At 40.8% G+C, this 18,253-nt stretch overlaps 1 protein-coding gene across 7 annotated transcripts in view; it reads right to left on the bottom strand.

Moving 5' to 3' along the window:
- The window catches only part of RASSF8 (Ras association domain family member 8), a 90,564-nt gene extending 75,434 nt beyond the window's left edge, over window positions 1-15,130 (bottom strand). For 2 of the 7 annotated variants that reach the window (XM_071816086.1, XM_065845520.2), the window contains exon 1: window positions 14,991-15,130. The gene's annotated coding sequence lies outside the window, so the exon portion shown is untranslated. Of the gene's footprint in view, window positions 1-1,418; window positions 1,546-12,241; window positions 12,371-14,237; window positions 14,297-14,462; window positions 14,912-14,990 lie in introns of those variants that run through there. The other 5 variants (XM_071816088.1, XM_071816084.1, XM_071816080.1 and 2 more) reach the window with 5 other exon arrangements.
- Window positions 15,131-18,253: the final 3,123 nt, after the last annotated feature.

The following is an 18,253-nucleotide window of genomic DNA, read 5'->3' as shown; positions in this document are numbered from 1 at the left end:
TGAGGCTGCATATTATTGTAAAGCTGGTAGCACTGAAGTACTACAATGTTTATTTCAACTCTAAATTAAAGCATTGCAACTACACACCCTTTAAGACACAGGGCCTACTACAATTAACTCTTCTATTCCCATCCGTCTTCTACAAGAAAATCTCACACTGAAATCCAGTAATACATCAATATAGAGCAATTTATGTGTTCTCTTACTCCCACGAACAACAATCTGTGTCCACCGCACACCAACTTTCCACAGCACAGATGATCATATCTACAAAAGTACTGAGCAGTGGCTCAGATCCACCATGTCCCACCTCAACTGGCATCAGTCCACTGACTTTGGAATTAGCATAATGTCTACATATTCAGGAGTCCCATGTTCAAATGTCAATAGTCACTTTTCACTTCATAATATATTGCTTTTTAGTGATTAGACTACAGAGCTAAACTAAGAGCTTCCAACACAAGCTAGAACATAGTTAAATCAACTCTTACATTTTTACCAAAATCAGGAAGCAAGAGATACCAAAAATTCCTCAAGAAACAATTCTGAGGCAAAACAATCAGGTAATTGAAAGGAAGAAAATGAGCTTTCAACATTCATTTTATCAACTGCATAAAATTTTTATGTCAGTACTTGAACAGAAATAATCCCTTCCCTGTACAAATAAAGTGACAGTGGAATGGTTTGATCACAGATTTAATTTCAAGAAAAATTCTGGTGATAAAACAGCTGGTGAAAGACAGGGTATTAATCAATTATTCCTCTTCAACTTCATTAAAAAAATTGTTGTTCTACTCCCACTTCAAAGCTTGTAGCTGAAGCTTTATTTATCAAGCTGGGCCCAGTGTGGCATGTTTCTGTAAGTCTCAAAGTTATCATTAGTGAATTACAGGCTTATCGTGACATAGGCTGCCTAAGCCTAAATACATGAAGGAACACCCACTCTACTATTCCTGTCACAAAGGAAGCAGTAGGTGAGCAAGCTGATTGGAAATACTGGATCCATTAACAGACATATGTTTTTCTCCATATGCACCTTACTCAAGTACACACACACACCAATTAAGAAAAAGATCTCATTACTCTTTTCCTATAGAAAAAGTCTGTATTTTTAACTCATTACAGGTCTCATCAGTTGAACGTATAAATCAAATTCTATTAGAGGTACCCTGGCTAATACCTTTTTTCTTAGTCAATACATTTTGCATTATTATTTCTAATGTTCACCACATTTACAGCTATTTTTCATTAAATAATTCATAGCAAATTTCAATAGCTTATACATCTGTGACAAGTTTCCCTAAAACAGTCTGTCTGCTGAATTCAACTACAGAACCATTAGATTCCACATAAAAAAAAAAAAAAAAAAAAAAAAGAAAATCCAGTTTCTGGAAAGCTGAGAACTTATGAGAACTTACCCTAGAATTTTGAGCAGGGTCCCATCAACTTGCCCCACTCCACACCTCTTTAAACAAAGATTCTGCAGTAGACAGAAAAAGAGATGCAGAGAAGTCCTAGATGTTCTGCATTTATCCAGCAGTAGTGCTATAAAGGTAAGTAAAAACATGTTACAAAAAACCCACTTATGAGCAAGGATCTATTTCCACCTCTGGTTTAATTGCTGGAAGTATCAGCTGATGGGGGTTGTGTGGTACAAAAACCTCTTAAAAATAAACTAAACAGAACCCTTCAGGCTGAAAGAACCCACAAGAGCTCAGCCTCCTGCTCAAAGCACAGCAAACACTCAATTCAGACCAGGCTGCTTTCATCAGCTAGGTCTTCAAAAGTGACTTGAAGAATGAAGATGCTTCCCTAGAAAATGCAAGCCTCAGATTCTTTATGTATCATCATTAACAACAACACAGTTCAGACACTCAGTCAAGCCCTAAGTCAGTGACAAATCTTGATGACTTTCTTTGTTAAATACTTTTACAATTAACAAAGTTCAGAGTTACTGAGCTACTCCGGTTTTCCACACATTCCAAAAGTTTTTTTCAAAGTGGAAGAAGTATCCCCTGTTACTAATGCTTAATGCATTTGTAATCAAGTCATGTTCACTTACAAGTGCATCATGGGTAGATGTACACAGGCATGGTTGAAGTCTCAGAAGTCAACTAGTGTTGACTCATCAAAGTAATAACTGGGTGTCTCAGAGCCTGGGACCAGTGTCTTTACAGTGGAAAAGGTCAACTTGAGTTTCATATGAATAGCCTATGTAAATACATTTTCACATTAGTTTTTAATGTGAACTGTCACAAGTGCATCACTTTTCCCCAGTTCAAGATAGAATACTAATCAATTGTCACAGACAAACCTGATAACGCAAACACAAAAGCAAACTTAAAAGTGATCTGTGTCACAATATTTGTTTGGGGATGATAGTTCAAAGTGAGTTGCATGAGATCAGTTTACCTCGCTCTCTACCAGCTGCATTTCTGATGCTTCAGATAAGCTTGAGCATTTATTGACTGAGTGCGAGAGTATTTCACATTAAGACCAACACATTTACATATGGCATATTCTTTAATAGCAAAAGTTGACAAAGTAACATTTTTACAGGCCTACATAAATCCATACTTTAAGCTTTTTTTTCCTATTCAAATAAAATCCCCACATCTGTTAAACATGTACAAAGCAGCTCATTTTATATACAGATTGCAGGAGGTATAAGATAGATAAAATAGGTGACTTGATGTTTGGTAGTTTCAATACTCATTGACCAAAATCTGGGAATAATTAATTTAAAAAAATAAAAAATATGAACAAACAGCCAGCAGGGTATCAATCCAAGTGTTAGCCCACAATCACAAACTGCACCTCCTCTAAGCCTGCTCTCAAAATCAAACCAGAAAAAGCAGCAGTATAAGAGGCAGGGAACTTGGTACCACACAGTTCTCCAAAGGTAGCACAGAAGGTTAGAAGACTGGCTTCTTTCCTGAGGGTTTGCTACAGCACAGGAGACCTTAGAGAGATCCTCATGCTCCTATCAAAAAGTACAAAGGGCAAGCCCTGGGTAATGGAATCCAGTTTAGCCACAGAAGAACATTCCACACTCAAGTCCTGAGGATGATTCTTCCTCAAAGTTCCCCAGGCAACTCACACTGCTGAAGCATATGCAAAGATTCACCACATATCTTTACAGTCCTCAAAGAAAGTTTATTTTGAACTAATGTATTATATTCCATATCATTAAGAGAACTCTTAAATAAAAGTAAGCATGTTAATAAAGTGACAGAAATTAAGTGACTGATATATTGAACCCGAAATCTGAGATCTGCATAAGAGGCAAATGTAGACACAACCTAACAATTCAGGCATGTTCAAGCTCTGACTCAGGTTCACACAGTCAGATTGTTCTGAGCAAATAAGTATTAGCACTGCGACCAATATTGTTACAGTTAAATTTCACAGACATGCTTGGCCTCCATTTTAATGAAATTAAGCAACATGAATAAAACACAGAAAGAACATCCCAGTGCATCTACAGGACTCAGTTTGATTAATGCCTTTGAAATGAACAGAAACCATTTGCATCTTAAGTGCTAAAGAGTGTAAGGTAACAAGTCAGACACACAGATGATGGGATTGGGATGGCAAAAGAGAATCTAAAGTTCCTCCTGTAAAACTGATGATAAATAATTTCTCAAAGGATACTCTGATCAATTTGCTACTTTATGGACTTGAAGTAAAAGTTTAAAGACTGGAGTTTTCATTCTTTACTTCGTGAGCTCTTTGAAAATCTGTGTTAATTCTCAACACTGGGAATAAATCAATTGCAGGAAATCATGTGATCAAGACAGGTTTGTTTTTTTTTTTTAAGGGCTACAAAAATGCACAGAAGTCAAAATACTCACTAAGTTTGCCTTGGCTTTAATGTCTCACTTCAACATCAAGCTTAGCAGAAAGGACCCATTTTAGGCTGTACAGCTATTTCCATTTTTCCAATGACACTACAACAGCTGTATTAAAACTGGTTGCAGAAGTCAGTAAGACATGGAACACACCACAAAGCAAGATGGCAACACTGGACATACAAGATGTTATTTTGAAGTTTCATCAGGCACAAGAACAGACAAACCCTCCTAAAAAAAGCTCTGTATGCTCTAACAGTATTAGAGCATTGGTCATTAGAGTTGATACTTTGTAGGAAAACCTAAAGTTCCAGGAAAAGATGCTGTAAGAGTAGGCAGTAGTTTATTATTTGCTACACACAATCTATGTACCAAGTCTTAGATTACACTATACATACACACTACCTCTGAAACCAATTAACAAGTTTATACCATAAACACACTCTTCTAGTTAGCACTTCTGACATGTCCACTTACAAGATGAACCTTGCCTTTGACATTCATTCCTTAAAATATCATTCATAAAATACTGTTGTTAAGTATGCCATGAGAACATTTTTAGATTTCTCTTTGCTTGAGCTTCTGACCAGCAGAGATGCTGTAGTTTAGCTATGTGCATGCTGTTATCCCACTCAACGTGCTAGGTAAGTCAGGTTAGCTTAACATCTTCTACAGAAGTTTCCCCTGGCCTATGTGACAGCCACAACACACAGGTACTGTTAATTACACAGAGGCTCATAAATGACCTCTCTCTTGTCCATTGTAACTTCACATCTGCGCCTTTGAAGGTTTAGAATAGCATCCTGCTGTTAAGCATTTCAGAATACTGACAGAAATGCTCATGTTGACACACAAGTTAATCAGCTACTTGTCTGCAAAGCAGGACTTGATTACAGTGTTGTCTTGCTGGGATCATCAACAGTCTCTCTGGCTCAGGATGGGACAGGTCTAATTAGTTATCCAGTAGCTAAACCTTCTAAATTTTTATGAAAAAAAGCCACTCAGAAATAGTAGTTGGATATCCAAAGGAAATTTCTCCTGTAATCTCATACTAAGGTTTGTACTATGAATGAAGCATCTCAGATAGCTCCCTTCTCAATATTAAAATAATTCTCAACTGTGCAGTAACTTGAAATACCAGCAAGTAAGAGAGGCTTAACATTACTGTTACGCATCATGACCTAACACTTTTTATGATAATCACCAGGGATTCAAATAATACTAACTACTGATCTAAAAAAGTAATCTTTTTTTTCCCCTATGAGATCCCAGTTTGATAGTGACCAAACTTTCATTAGTGCCACTTCCTAGTTGCAGGACTCAGAAACCAATCTCTTCCTGCAAGCTCCAGAGCTGACAGAAGTCCCACTGGGCCTGCAACTCCACATGGGTCATGGTGCACAGTGAGGGAAGCCATTGTCTATTCACAGAAGCCACCTGCCCATGTTACTCTGAGCAATAGGATCCATTCTGAAAACTAGGGGATGATAAGATATATACTGTCTGACGGAAAGCTGGGAAAACATTAAGTACATTTTTCAGGTCAGAAAACATTTTACAGCAGGCATGTAGGGAGGACAGATGCTACAGCACAATCTTCCCTTGTGTTGCGGTTTACACTTTGTTATAGCAGAACTGTCTTCTGCCTACCACATGCTTGATGTCCATGAGAGGAAGAAAAATGGTACTCTTAAAAAGGGTGTTTACATTGAATGTTGTCCTCACTCATACTAGCAAAACTGACAATAATGGAGGTTAATTTGAAATGCTGTCTTGCAAAGTAAAATACAGTTTGTCCAGAGATCATTACAGACTGTTAAAGTAAATCACGGTCAGAAAGCATATAGATTTCTAATTATTTAGGTTTTTGCATATGCATTTAGAATGACAAGCATGAAGCGCACTAAAAGAATAGGAAAAAATAAATGTTCCAGCATATATTTAAATAAATCCAGTCATCCTCTTCTCTGCTACCCAGAATTAAAGCAAATATGTTTTTACAACAGCTGAATTACTTAAGAACAAAATAATACTATCTAGACGCAACAGAGCATTTCTCAGGAAACCATAAGCCTAAACCAGGAAAGTATATTTCCTATTTCCTTCTATTTATGTTACATTTTTATCTTACAGCACATAAACATATTTTAAAAGTCATTAAAATTTGTACACAAAACAAATCTTGAACTTATGTGCCCTTACTACAGTAGTGGTTTGTGCTCAGGGAAGGAAACATAGGGCTCTTACAACAGGTGATATTGGTATATTGTAAAACAGAAATACAGCCACTGCAGTTCCTTACCCTCCTCTGAGGATAGATATTTTTGTCCTGACAAGTAGTGTACACAGAAAATATTTACCTGCCATAGGCATTTTAGTATTAAAGTCTAGCCAAAAAAAAAAAAAAAAAGCCTAAGTAATTTGACTGTATTTGACAGCCTACACATCTGTTATGGTCAATGTTTCCAAGCAGCTCCTAAAAAATAATCAAAGTTGAAGAGTGAAAGGAAAAGCAGCAGATAAGTGAAACTAAGAATCTTGTCAAGAAAGATAAAAATGTGGTTAGAGGTCAGTGAAGGACAAGGGGATGGAGGGGAAGAATTCTAGAAAATTCTTGGCTTGGGTTTCCTATAAGGGTAATGCAGAGCACTGCCAGAAACAAACACGCTCTCTCCCAGGGAGCAGGGGGAATGAGTGCTGACAGGATGTCAGGATCACAACAGGACAGGTGCTCTAAATTAAACCCAACTCCAGGACAAGGAAACAGCAAAGCAAGTGTCCCCATCCCTGGCTCCAAACAGCTCGGCAGCAGAGGAATTTAATAGAGGAATGCCTATCTGCAGCTGCAAGTGCCAAAGAGAAAATCCCAGTATCCTTCTCCCCCATCAAAAAGCAAGCGCTGCGCTGCAACTAAACAACCACCTCGAAAGCCACTAGTTCATGAATCAATATTTAGGAAGCCTTCTAGCAGAGCAGAAAGAATCAGTAGTGCTGTCAGACAGAGCACATGAACAATTAACTAATTGAAAGTGTTTACAGAATAACAGTAGGTACAGTGAGAAAGCAGCATCATTGGGTTGAGGAAGAACCGCATGTTTTAAAAGGCACATGGCAAACTCAACATCTGGCAAGTCAGACCAGGAGAGGATATTCTGCTCTACAAATACACCCACAACAGATGACACATGCAGGTGACTGAGGGGATCTCTGACTAGGACACCAGTCTATAAGGCAGTAGACCAACACTGCATTTCCAGCTCATCCCTGCCATGCCACACAGGCAGGTCATGTCAACATTCTCATCATCTGCCACCCCTTCCCACCACGATGGGAAGGGAGTGCCCATCTCACCAGCACTCACGTAGGGCTGAGCAGTAGAGGTCAGGATCTCATTACTGTAGTATTCAGAGGCCTTGAATAAACTATCGCTGAGAAGTTGCTTTGCAACGCATCACAAACGTAAGATCAGCAAGTCCTAAGAAACCAAATACCCAAAAAAAAACCCCATCTGTCTTGCTAAAAGTTTAAATAAACCAAAACCACCACTTGGGTACTTTTAAACATGTAATTCTTTGCTGCTGAGAGCCCAGCTCCCTCCCACCCCACCTAAGAAAGGTGAGCCTCTTCCCTTAACTTCTACTGCAAAATACAACCCATCATGCACAGAACTTCAGTTCACCAACAGCAAACTCATAGTCAAGTCTCTTCTCACAGCACGTATCACCTCTGGAAGCTGTGCTCCATTTCTGTTCTAGCCTTGCCTGCAGGGACTGCGAGTCCCTGTGCTCAAGTAAAAACACAAAGGAGGCAAGTAGCTAAGTAAGCAGCAGGCCTAAGGTAAAATATCATCTTGAGTTACAAGGTCAGACTGAGTTTCCTTGCATCAGATCACCCTTGCAGATGTCCATTCTGTTTGTATTAAAAGGCCTCTAAAAAGAGTTCTCCAGAGTCTCCCACAGAATAGTTTAATCCCATGTACCACTGCTTTATTCTATATCAATTAGTTGCACCCTGATCTGCTCTTGGGAAACATGGAATAGTCACATACCATATCGGTTATGTCAACTCTGCACATATTTCATTTTGTCATCTCTTCAAGTCTTCCATTCTTGGAAGAAGAAAAGCTTAAGCACTTTTTATTTATATCTCAGTTCGAAAGCAGATAAATTCACAGGACATAAACTGTTAAGCAAATACAGGACTTCAGTGAAAGAACACCAGTAATAAGACAGAAAATTACTTTTCTATGCAGACTATTTCGTAAATTCTTGTTAAATCAGTCATTTTCTGACAGATCTTGTTCACTAGAATGAGTTCTGATAAAAGATTTTACTACACTATTTACCAACTCCTTAAAAAAAAAAAAAAAATCAATGTTCCCTTGTATGATAAATAGCCTTTGTTGTCTCTTCGTAGTATCAGGTTACCAATTCCTATCCCATTAACAGCATGAAAGCACTGAATTGTATTCAGCGTTAGTCCTGTTGCTCATCAGTGCCAATTCCACTACTTGAAATACATCGTCTCAAACACACAGCTTCTTCATTGGAAGTTTCTGTCCTTGTTTCCAATGAAACCAGTGCAAAGGCTTTGATTGACTTGGAGCCATGGATAAAGCTCAGAACAAGCATACACACAAAGGGAACAGTTCTGATGACTGAGAACACATTTTAAAAGGCAACACAATCACTTTCTGATGGGCAAGGACAAGGGTACTCCACCACTGCCATACAATTTTCTCCACACGTCAGTTATTCCAAGTAGGAGGGCTAGTTAATGTTGCTGGTCATACAGCTGTAAAGGCACATTTAAGCATTTGGTATCTTGATTTCCAATATCGACTTTCAAATATTATTAGCTGTGGCATCTTCCTACTTCTCAAGGAAGAGTTTGACATGTGCAGACACCTGATGAGTTCCTTACAGTCTTTGTTTCCTTCACGTCACATTGAAGCAGAATCAAGACAAGGATCTCACATGTCTTTAAGAAGTACGGGCCAAACAAAGGTGCAATTTAGTACAGAACTGGGGAATTTGAGTCTAAGGTTACTCTCCTATCTATCTGCATCAAAACCTGCTTTCTTGATATTGTTCACTTAATGCCACACTAGTCAGAGTTAATACTAGCATTAATCTGCTGGACAATAGCCATAAATTAACTGCCAAGTTACATGCAGCTTTTCTATGGTTTTAAGCATAATATTAAAGAAACACAAACTGAAAACAAAAATATCTACTTTTTAGAAAGAACAAAGGATGCTTTTCACTCAGTTTACTTAAAAGGAGGTGATCACTATCAGTACAGGCATGGCAGGAGGGAGGGGAAGGGAGAGAAAGCAGATATGATCTGTTGAGGATCCCCAAACAGTCCAGTGACAAGAACAACAGACCCTCCAACTCCAAAAGCCACACTGTCTTCCCACTTTGGCACAGACGTAAAACATCTGGCCGCTCAGCGGAATTGCAGCCTTTCCTTATCGGTGCTCATGAAACTGCTGACTGATGATAAAACAAAGATTCAAAAGGTTGCTCTGGAAACTCCAACCCCCCTTCTGAATAACAGCTTGAAAACATTGACAAACACTTCAGGAGTCCAAAAAAATCTTTTAGCAAAAAACTTCCAATTCAGTTGAAACAAAAGGAAGTTACAGCTCTTTGAACATTAGGAAGCATACAGTAAAAAGAAAGCACCAATACTACCTCACCATTTTAAACCTAGATGATCCAGAGACACAGGAAGGCACATGCTGGAAACACATCAGGTACTGTTGCAATAAGGGAAACAAGACGCAAGGTTACACCTAGTACAGCTTTCAAAGTGAGTAAGGAAATTCAAACTACGACATCAGCCCTAGAGCAAGTGCAGAAGCTGGATGGAAGTCAGTTGCATTACACATTTCTAGAAGTTTCCCTCCTCTTTACCTTCAAATGGGTACTAAGACATTAAAATCCAACATCTCAAAACACCATCACAACTCCTGACACTGGGAGAAGTAACTATCCTTTCAGAGGCATAAAGGTTACATCACAGTATAAAGGCAGGAGTAATACTACAGCATAGGACAATGTTCAAGCTTACCTTTAGAGTTTTGCTGCTTGTTTGCAGCTGAGAAAAATTCTGGAGTGCCTCACAATTTTTCAAAGCTCAAATATCCTCTTAGTGAATCTGCATAATCATTTTCCATTCATAAGGAAGGTTAAACCCTCTTAACTGAAACACACATTACCTACAGTACGCATCCCAAATCCTCAAAATTAACGTCAGTCCCACGCAGAAAAGCTTCAAGGATCTTTACAGGTTACCAATAGTTTACTTGTAGTCTCCCTGTTAATATTCCCCTCTGAGCTCCAGTATCTGGGACTATAGAGAGCACATAGCTCACAACTGAAGATTCAGTTGGCAACTGCATTGAGACTTGTCTTGTACAGTGGACTCCAATATCAGAATTTAAGTAAAAAAAAATTATAATACTTGGAATTGGCAGCATCCTAGTGTATCACAATGCACGAGTACACAGGTTTCGTTAATTTGTTACCGTGGTCTGAGCTGTGGAATATTTTCCCAAATATTTTCCCAAACTCAATCTGAAATACCACAACACAACAGGCTCCAGTTTTAACTTTATTAAAAATGTTTCAAAACTAAAACTAATTCAGTAATATATATTGCTACCTTTTCAAACACTTGAGTAATCTGTTAGCTACGTGTTTTAGGGAAAAAAGAATTAAATAATTTCTTTATATGTATTTACCCATTTAAATTACAGACCTAGTGTGTTTGTTACATACAAAGACTACAGAGATGACCTGTCCTTATTACCATTCTTCCCTTCTCATGCTAAAGATAGCATAGAGAGTAAAAATAAATAAATCCTCAATAGCATTAGGAATTAGACAGTGTCATGTTGAAAGATATCCTAAATGATGAGCCTTATCTCTTCTTGCTGGCTGGAGCAGCAGGGGGGCTCTGACCCTTGGCGGGGAGGTAGGGTTTAAGCCTTCACTAGGTGGTCTCTTTGCAGTAGGCTCCATTCCCAGCTGTAATTGCTTGTCAGCCCTAACTGGATGCCTGAACACTCTGGAATAGTTCAGCAAAGTATTTAAACAGATGGATGGTACAGGCCACTGGAACAAAACTCAGTTTTTTCTCTTGCCATGGCTCTCTTTCAGCACATTCCTTTGAAGTCTGTGCCACTGAGGAATCAACAACAGCTGAGAAACATGTGTTATCATACAACACTGAGCACAGCAACAATATTGCACAGCAAGATGCTTTTGTTCAATAATCCTGGACTATAGAAAGCATTACAATGCCTTTTGTTGTGGGTGAGTGCTTTTTCCAAACACAACAAGAAAGTAAACAGATTCCTCCCTCCTTTAAGGGGTAATCCAAAAGTAGAAAGGTGAATTAAGAGGATTTCTCAAGTGTCTCCCATCTGAAAGCTTATAGTGGCTATCTCATCAAGTTCTCTCAGACATATGCAATGTTCTCTGTTTTTATGTTATCACAAAGGGAAATAACAGCAGTCCCTGCGGCAGATGTGACAAGCCCCTATAAGCTACAGCTCAAATCCACCTTCCTTTCCCAAGCAGGACAAGTTCTGTGATCTCAACTTCATGGCTAATGAACTGGAGAGAGAAGCTGCAGCAGCACGGTATCGCTTGGTACACACTGGCCAGGTTCCCCCCTCCCATATCTTACCAATAAAGAGAAAGATGACATACAGTCCTCAGAACAGTAACATGCAAAAATAACACAAACATCCTCTCATTAGCCAGGAAAACTATTCTTGCCAAAGCTGCAAGATCACCACACACTTTGAAGTGAGTTAGGAAGGATAAAAAGAATTAGTTATTTATGAAACTGCATTTGAAACTAGACCAAATGTCCAGATTCAGAAGCACAGAACTAGCTATGTACATACACAAGAGGACAGTAAGTTATAACCCAAAGCTGATGCAGCTGCCTAATAGCAAGTTTCTACAGAATCACGTCTCTCATTTTCACTAAGGAGAAAGAACTACCTGCAACAGGGTAGAGCTATGTATTTACAAAGTTAGAGTCTCAAACACTACAGGAAGGTAGACACTGAGATTATGATGCGTCCCATTACACTGCAAAGTCCCAATCCCAGCATGAAAAAAAATTACAAGCAAATCTGAGCTTTCAAAAAGCCCTAGAAAACCACACAACATTTACATTTAATTTCAAGATAGAGATCTTAAAGACTTCAAAACCCAGCAAAAAACTAAAATTAGAAAGCAAACAAGAAAACCCACGAATACTAAGCCGATCTCATAATTACAGAGCTCACACACACACAAAAAGCCACCCACAAAAACCAACCAACCACCACCACACACAACAACAACAAACTCTACAATACAAACCAGGACTGTATGCATCACGCTGAGAAGGGTCCTCAGCCCAGTCCCCACAAGACAGTTTTCCACCCAGCAATTCAATTTAATAGAGTTTCTTTCTGGAGAGGCGAACAGTGCCGTTCAAATTCAGCTTGAGGCAGACTGTTAAGGTACCACAGAAGCAGCATGCACCAGTATTGTCAGAGATATACAGGGGATAAAAATAACTCTAGTCTCAAAACCATTACAGCAATGCAAAAAATCTCACGCTGCTCTCAAAATAAGTGGCGATGATCAAGAGTTCTACTTCACAACTTTCAAAGAATGAATATTAGCACAAGCAAAGCTACCACCTGACCAGCATTCAAAACCACAACTCAGAGTAATACACTTATATGTAATTATTCTTAAAATAATGTGTAAAAGCACATGACAGAGATTCAGGAAAGCCTCCACATCCTATGAGGTGCAGGCAGGCAGCTGAGGCAGAGGTCACACTGCCATGCGATGGCAGAAGCAGGAACAGAACCCACCATCCCCAGCACTCAGCTCTGCAATTCAGCAACTCCATCTCCTTCTTTCTATCTAACACGTTCCTTTTCAGGGCCTCCCTCAAAAGGATTTTGAAAAGTACTACTCATCAACTTAATTTGTCTCTTTAGAATTATTGGTGGTGTTTCCAGAAACAGTCCAAGGAACAGTTTTGAAATACTTGGATGAGTTAATTTGTTCTTTTTCTATTTCCCTGTATCCAAAGTTTTTCATCTCCAGAAAAGATAAAAAATAAGATTAATTCAAACAACTGATCAGATTCTGTTGAGCTTGTCAGGGTGGGGAAGGAGAAGGATAGAGAGATTAAGTGTAAGAAGTGAACTACCTTAACTCTCTCAGTTGTTCTAAAGGGCATACAACTAAACACTACGAATGCCAAGCAGACATTTCAGTTCCCCTCAGCAGTTCATCATCTATGAAATAATTTTTTGCTTTAACACACAAAGAGAAGTACTTCTAGTTCGATGTCTAGCCCACTTTCTAATTAGATACCATCAAATAAATTCAATCTGAAATGGTATTTTCTCTGTTCTTTAAAGAGAAAGGAAGAAAAGCAGGGCTTGGTTAATTTGAAATTTAGCAACATAACCCTGTGGTATTCTGGAATGGTATCTATCAAAACAGGTAACATAACACAACCAAGATCCACATTGTTTCCCCCTGACCTGAAAAGTTGACATTCGTGAACTATGTATTCTTTACTGAAAAAGACATCACTTTTTAGTTTTACAACACTTAACACAATCACACCACTACCAAACACAATTAACTGGGAGATTGGAAACCCTGAAACAGGTGTCTTTGCAGAAATCGTTAGGCAATTGATTTATTGCTCTCCACAGCCCAGCACATTCTTAATTTTAACATGTAATGCTGAGTAGAGCAGAGGCAGAAGCTTGTGAGGTCCAAACCAGATTTCATAAGCCACACGACAGCACTTTTTGACATGGATGTAAGCAGTTTCCAGAAATTCTGTTAATGTGTCAACCTCTGACATATCTGCAGTTTTGGGATGGAATCCATGACAGGTGTAATACTAAAGGGGACACTGAAATCTGTCACCTTCCCCCCACTTCTGATTTTCCACGCTGATGAGACCCACAAGCAATACTGAACTGCAATTTAGCACACAGCTCTGTCGGCATATTAAAACGCTGCTTTGCTGAACAGAAAGTAGGTTGGCGCATGCCAGACTACTACAGCCCCAAACCAGAATGTGGACCAGACGTTCCCAGCAATAGTTTACAGCTGCACAAATCAAGGAGAAGAATCCATTTTCTTACCCTTTAAAGTCCATGCCTCTGTATTGTCCTACTGTACTGTATTTGCTTAAGTTTCTTCTCACCAATACTCTCCCACTCGTCCCCCCACAAAAAGAAATACAAATCTCATACATCCCCTGGTGTCAAAACAGATTTTCTTTCAATCGTTTTTGTTGTTTTTTGTTTTTGTGTTTTTTTTTTTTTCTTACCGGGGGAGGTGTTGTGGCTGGAATAAGAGAGATTAATCGTGAAACAGAAAGGCACTGTCTGGAGGAGCGGAACGCGGGGTGGGGGGAGGAAACCCACAACAACCAAAAAAACAAACCACAACGGTCCACGTCGCAAAAAAAAAAAAAAAAAAAAAAAAGAAAGTTCGGATTTAATGTTCTTTTCGAGGACAGTAAGACGAAAGGTGAAAAAGAAAAACCTACTACCGAGATTTCCCCGGATAAGAGAAGTAGCTTCTGAACTTCCTTCCCAAGAACACCGAGAAATATCCTTTACTTTTCCACACGATGCCCGAAGGAAGGCGAAAGACAAAATGCCAGCAGAGAGGAAAAGCTGGAGGGAGCTGGGTGGGGAAGCAGCAAAGGAAGAAGCGAAAGGACAGGAATGAGTGCGAGCGGGCAGGCGAGACGCGTAAGGGAAAACGGGAGAGCCGAAAATGCAAAAGAAAAAGAAATAAAAAAGAGAATCCGAGGGGAAGCGGGAAATGGGGAACACGGACGGGAAAGTTGGTGAGCGCAGGCAGAGGAGAGAAGGGGACAGCGGGGAAGAGGCGGCCGGGAACAGTCACAAACCCCGCAGTGGGGACGAGCCGAAAGACGCCGGGGAGGAGAAGAGACCGGGGCGGGACGCGGAGCCGGGTGGGCTGCGGGAGCGAGCGAGCAGGGCAGCGGGAGCAGGGCTGGAGGGCGGGCTCCGGCGGGACGGCACCGCGCCGGAGTTGGCCGCGCACTTACCGCTCGGCCGGCGGCGGCTCCGCGCCCGTCCCGCGGCGGCTCCCCCGGCAGCGCCAACGGCCCCAACGGCCGCCGGCTCCGCCTCGCGCCCCGCGGGGGGGGAGGGGGCGGTGCGGCCGACCCACGGCGCAGCGCCCGGGGGCTCGGCTCGGCCCGGCCCTCCGGGGCGCACCGCTCCTCCCCCGGCCCCGCCGAGCGGCGGCCGCCGCCGCCACTTCTCGCCCAGCCACGCGTAGGTGTTCTCCGCCGGGAGCAGCCACCCGCGCCTCCTTCCTGCCTCTCCCCTCGCTCCCCTTCACCGGGAGAGACATGTAACGGAACTGGGACGCCAGCACGGCATTGTGGGAGCTCTTAAAGCCGCAGCCGCCCGATGCCCCCCGCCACCAGCGCCGCCGCTGCTCCCCGCCGCCGGCCCGGGCGAGGGCGCGTCCGCCCCGCGTCCTCCTCCCCCGCCGCTGTAAGCAGCGGTGCAGGCAGCGGCAGCAGCCTTTTAAAGGAGAGGCGCTACAGCCCTGCCTAAAAATAACCCCCCGTGCAGGGGCAGCGAGTGCCGGCGGGGGCAGTTCAGGGCGAGCGGGGCTGCTCGCACCCACCTAAGCCGAGGATCCCGCGAGAGGGAGAGCTCCGGTCCCAAACAAGAAACGCTGCTGAGAGCTCTGGCTGAGGCATAGGCTTGGGTTTATTTTTGTTTTCCCGGAGATTTTTTTTTTCCCTACTGTTTCTGGAAGAAGGAAGAATGCCTTTCGTGCTTATTTTGAACTGAAATGTGGAAAGCCGGCAGTCAGTGTTATCAATTGTTTCTGCGTTGGGTTTTGATAATGGAAAATTCCTCGAGGAATTAGGAGCCACAGGCTCCTAAGCAGGCGGCTATTTTGGGCAGAAAGTTTTGAATAAGAAGTTAATCAGGTTTTTTGTTTATGCAACTTAGAATAGGAAAAGGGACCGTTTCTTAAAAAAAACCCGCCAAACCTGTTTGAAAATGAACTTCAGAGCTGTGATTCACAGATCTTTTTCGCTGTCAATTAACGTTCACCCTGGATCTGCTTGGCCATCAGCAGCAAAGTGGCCAGTGGTCTTTCTCTTACCTGGGCTGGTGGCCCTTTCAAAGCTGCCTGTGCACTATGTTCAAAGATCAGGACATGCTGGTCATTTAGAATAAGTGTGTCCTCAAGAGAACTTTTTTGTTGCTTGTTATCACCTTTTAAATAGTATTCCCATACCATTCCTCTGTGGACTTTTGAATGTAGCACACTTTCTCTTCTTATTTTTCTTTTTGTTTGTTTGTTTGGTTTGTTTGTTTGTTTAAGTCCTGATTCTTTAGGCGAGAGCAGGATTTTGCTTCCACATGACCCTGTGTTGATGCTACATGGATAACATTTTCAACAACATACACATGCTTCAATTTAAATGCAAGCTTATAAATATTTGCAAGATTTAGGTTTGAGGATGTTTCAACAGATATTTCTAGTAGGTCATGATCACGTCTTCCTTCATGGCTTTATACCGTCGAGCATCATCTTGTAAGCACACCTGGCAAGATGTAGGAAGTCTTCCGGATACAGAAGATCGTTCTGACCGGTGTCTATGCCTTTTTGTGCTCTTTTAGACAGGCAGAAGTGCTAGACAGCCTTAAGCACAATATGAAATTAGATATGGTTAGGAAGAAATTGGAAAGATTAGTTGAATTTGTTGTGGAGCATGTGGTTTACATGATCAGCTGCACACACACACAACCCTTCACCTTAAGAAAAGGAAAACAATACTGGAGACCCCAGGAGAGAGGAGTGTTGTCGATGACCAGTTCTGCTGCGATCTACTGGATGAGATTTGTTTGCACATACTGTTTTTACTGTGACTCTCAAGAGTGTCAATAGACAGTTTACAAGCAGGAAAAAAATATGTGTTTTCCAGATAGATTGTTGCAAATATTTAACCAAATATTCCTGTAAAGATCCCGAGAAGTACTGTGCTCAGAATACCACTGCTTCCTTTTTGTCATGAAGCCTGTAAATATACCAGGAGCTACAAAACTCATGGAAGATCTTTTCTCAAAATCCAAGCTTTCAGGGACTCATACGAAGAAAGGAGAGTGATCTGGGAAACTACTGAAACTGTATGACCTGGGAAATCGTTGTTAGAAGGAGAAAAGCCATTTTCAAGGAGTTAATGGTTTACTGAAAACTAGAACTTGATAAGTCATTGTGTTTGTATTGTTTACCACTCCAGGTGTTTAGCAGAACTTGGGGCCAGAATATCAAACTTCACATTTTCTATTGAAAGCTAGCTTGCCAATTAGTTTCTCAAACCCAACAAATAATTTTTATACACTTGCTACATAATTTCCTCTTAGAAACTTTACATTAGTGAATGAAAATCACCCTATTACAGAAGATAAATTAATGGCCACAATTAGGAGATTTCTGGATGTTCAGAACATGCATAACAAGGCATAAAATGTTTATGCTTGATATTGGCATGGTATTTCACTTGTTGGCAGTGACAGCCTTTATGGCCAGTAAGAAAGCACAGTGGCATTTTCAGTATTCTAAAGTCTTCTTTTTCCTTTTTGTAATTTATTTGTGAAGGCACCAAAGATAACACATTTCTGCTACTTCAAAATAATGTTAGTGAAATATTCAGAGTAATTTTTGCACAGATTGATAGGCCAGTAGGGTGTCAAATACATTTTTGAGAGTGATTTTTCACATTAAAAAATTGAACTCTTTGTGAAGGTGAAGTGGTGGCAAAAAGAGAAAATACAATCTCTGTGTTGCTGGGATTGCATAAACACGTAGAATTTGACCAAGGCTATCTCCAACAGAGATGATGACAACGGTCATTTAAGATAAAAAGGGGAAATTATGCTGAAATCCAGACATAAAATAAGGGTAAATTTTTACAAATCCCGCCCCCCCCATGTAACATAGCAGCTTGGTTTCTCTTTGAGCTATATTGAAAGAACAAGATGCTTTGCTTCCCCAGAATACTGGTTAGGAAGATATTACGGGGTCATGCTAAGTTGTACCATGCAAGGACACAACTTTGTGCCCTTCTAGGATACATCTGCTGTGACAGTTCCTTGCTCTCAGTGCCCACCCCAATCACTTGCTGACTTAATTCCTAAATAATTTGTATTTCATTCAGCATCAGTCAATCCTTCCTTTGCACATTGTTGGAAAATGGTAGGGACTCTTAATTCAGTAAAACATTTGAGCACATTCTTACATTTCTGTGGAAATCCCGAGGATCTAACCAGAGCTCTC

Source organism: Patagioenas fasciata, chromosome 1 (genome assembly GCF_037038585.1).
Source record: "Patagioenas fasciata isolate bPatFas1 chromosome 1, bPatFas1.hap1, whole genome shotgun sequence".
Lineage (NCBI taxonomy): Eukaryota > Metazoa > Chordata > Aves > Columbiformes > Columbidae > Patagioenas > Patagioenas fasciata.
This window is presented reverse-complemented; position numbering and strand designations above follow the sequence as displayed.